This window comes from Pongo pygmaeus, chromosome 14 (assembly GCF_028885625.2).
Source record: "Pongo pygmaeus isolate AG05252 chromosome 14, NHGRI_mPonPyg2-v2.0_pri, whole genome shotgun sequence".
Classification (NCBI taxonomy): domain Eukaryota; kingdom Metazoa; phylum Chordata; class Mammalia; order Primates; family Hominidae; genus Pongo; species Pongo pygmaeus.
In genome coordinates this window covers 53971207-53974628 of record NC_072387.2, presented here as the reverse complement: position 1 = coordinate 53974628, position 3422 = coordinate 53971207, and positions in this window count along the sequence as shown.

Here is a 3422-nt window from a genome sequence, read left to right as displayed (position 1 = left end):
GTTAATAATGTCTGTAACAACCTGCTCACAAAATTCCTGAAAGCGTGACAATCTGCTCTCATACGCTGCTGGACCAGTTCCAGCACGCCACTGTTCCTGCCCCAGTTGTGGGATCTGCTCTAACCTCCAGCTGCCCCACGCCTCAGCATACAGTTACAGCGAAGGCATGGTGGGCAAACTTCTGAGTTACATGGCCACACCAGTTTTTTGTTTGTTTGTTTTTGTATGTTTGTTTGTTTAGAGACAGAGTTTGCTCTGTCCTCCAGGCTGGAGTGCAGTGGCATAATCGTGGCTCACTGCAGCCTCAAACTCCTGGGATCAAGAGATCGTCCCACCTCAGCTTCCCAAGGGGCTGGGACTACAGGCACATACCAACACACCCAGTTAATTTTTAAAATTTTTTTTATTTTAAGACAGAGTCTCACTCTGTCGCCCAGGCTGGAGTGCAGTGGCACAGTCTCTGCTCACTGCAAGCTCTGCCTCCCGGGTTCATGCCATTCTCCTGCCTCAGCCTCCCAACTAGCTGGGACTACAGGTGCCCATCACCACGCCCGGCTAATTTTTTGTATTTTTAGTAGAGACGGGGATTCACCGCGTTAGCTAGAATAGTCTCGATCTCCTGACCTCGTGATCCGCCCACCTCGGCCTCCCAAAGTGCTGGGATTACAGGCGTGAGCCACTGCGCCCAGCCAATTTTTTAAAATTTTTTGAGGCCAGGAACAGCGGCTCCTGCCTGTAATCCCAGCACTTTGGGAGGCCGAAGCAGGAGGATCTCCTGAGCCTAGGAGTTCAAGACCTGCCTGGGCGATAAAGGGAGACCCCATTTCTACAAAAAATTTAAAAATTAGCAGGGTGTGGTGGTGCACGCCTGTAGTCCCAGCTACTCGGGAGGCTGGGGTGGGAGGATTACCTGAACTGGGAGGTGAAGGTTTCAGTGAGCTGAGATCACACCACTGCACTCCAATCTAGGTAAGAGACCTTGCCTCAAAAAAAAAAAATTGAGCTCCTGGGCTCAAGCAATCCTCCTGCCTTGGCCTCCCAAAGCACTGGGACTTTTACAGGCACCACCAGTTATTACAGAACTCAAAAGCAACTGTGCACTGGACCACTCTGTATTGTGTTCGGTGAGGCCGTGCCTGTGTATAGATACAGGAATGCTGAGGAACAGCACTGAAGAACAACCTAAACAGCAATCATCAACTGCTGGTGTTTGGCTTTGTTCCTCATATGAAAGGATTCGAAGCCCAGGGAGTAGGCTGGTTGAATGAAAAATATTTGCTTGACACGATAGTTGCTATTTCTAGATCAATTCAGGGAACTGTGGGAGCCTCTCACAAGCATGAAAAATCCAAGTATTCAGATAGAAGTTGGGGCTCTTATTTTCCAGCTTGGGCCTGTAGCAGGGCTACAAGGACATACAATGCTAAATCAATTAAAAACCAAAATCTACTCAAAACCATTTTTTCAAAAAAGTTCTGGAGATGGATGGTGGTGATGGTTGCACAGCAATGTGAATGTGCTTAATGTCACTGAACTGTACGCTTAAAAATGGTTAGGATGGTAAAGTTTTATGTTATGTATATTTTACAAGTAAAAAAATTTTTTCACCTCAGCCTGAACTGAACACTAGCTGACAGATGTTTTGATTTCTTTGACCATCAAGGAATCTTGGCCAAGCACGGTGGCTCACATCTGTAATCCCAACACTTTGGGAGGTCAAGATGGGCGGATCGCTTGAATCCAGGTGTTTGAGATCAGCCTGGGCAACATGACAAAACCCTGTTTCTAGTAAAAATACAAAAATTAACCAGGCTCAAGCCATGATCATGCACCATTGCACTCCAGCCTAGGCGACAGAGCAGGACCCTGTCTCAAAAAAAAAAAAAAAAAAGAAAGAAAGAAATTTCAGCAGGCTGAGATGGAACTCATTCTTCTCATGAAGAACATGGCAAGCATTATACAGAGGGGCCATAGTCTGGAAAGCAGGGGATGCTTACAGACATATAAGTTGTTTGCAGTGTTTTGCTCTTGGTACTCATGGTTCCACTATTTACATCAACCTTTTGAGAAACAGATTTATACACTGTCTTATATTTCCCTCCTTGCTACAGAATGAATGTACTTGTAACCTACCAAAAATTTACCCTGTCACATTTCCCCAGCTGCTGGTTTAAAAATAAATATCCTGGATTTAAAGCCAATTGTGTCTAACAGGTGCCACCATCCAAGTGAGGATTTCACTGTTCACAGGCAGTTGAGACACACCAGCAGCCGGCGGTTCTCACTGCTCTTCATATGCAGGCAACCATATGTGGGTAAGTCATTTAGTCTCTTAGGTAGGAGAACTGAGGTCAATCTCCCCACTTTTAGGGCTGTGAAACTGTTCTGTATGATACAATAATGGTGGATATGCATCACTGTACATTCGTCCAAATCCACAGAATGTACAACACCAAGAGTGAACCCTACTGTAAACTATGGACTCTGAGTGACAATGATGCATCAAATAGGTTCATCAGTTGTAATAAATGCACTTCTCTGGTGCAGAATGTTGATGATGGAGGAGACAGGGGTACATGGGAATCTCCGTACCTTCCATTCAATTTTGCTAAAACTACTCTAAAAAATAAAATTAAAGAAAAAAAAAGCTCCCCTCTTTCCCCAGTTTTACCATTTATTTATGCTTTGTGAAATGGAGTCTCACTCTTGACTCCCAGGCTGGAGTGCAGTGATAGCTCAATGCAACCTCCACCTCCCAGGTTCAAGAGATTCTCCTGCTTCAGCCTCCTGAGAGGCTGGGATTACAGGCGCATGGCACCATGCCCAGCTAATTTTTGTATTTTTAGTAGAGATGGGGTTTCACCATGTTGGCCAGGCCAGTCTCGAACTCCTGAACTCAAGTGATCTACCGTACCCAGCCCCCAATGTTAGTTTTTAAATAAACGACTATGTTTAATTCACATGCTAAAACAGGCACCTAGAGAATACTTTCAAGTAAAAAGATTAATGAACCCACTTCGCATTGAGTTAGCTGGTTGTTTTCTGCCAACCAGGTGTCCCTGTTTGGTCCACAGTTGACCAAGGATCCCTGCATCTGCCTCTAGCAACACCCAACACTGTATGAAGGGCTGAGGGGGTCTGACAGTTCACATCATTGACATCCTCCCACTGGTATTTCAAATGCCAAGCCAGCCCTCAAATCAAGTTCACTGGCCTCAACTGAGCTGCCAGGTATTTCATACATGGGGGTGGGGGGGGGGAAATCACACAGGTGCCAGGCAATGAGTAAGATTATCCCAGCAACTTCTCCATGCAGAGAGAAATGTCTGCAGCTGCAACACTATTTCTACTCCAGCCTTCCAGACTCCATGTAGTTTGCCTTTGTTTGAATGTTTCTATTTATCTGAAATAACCAGAAATCA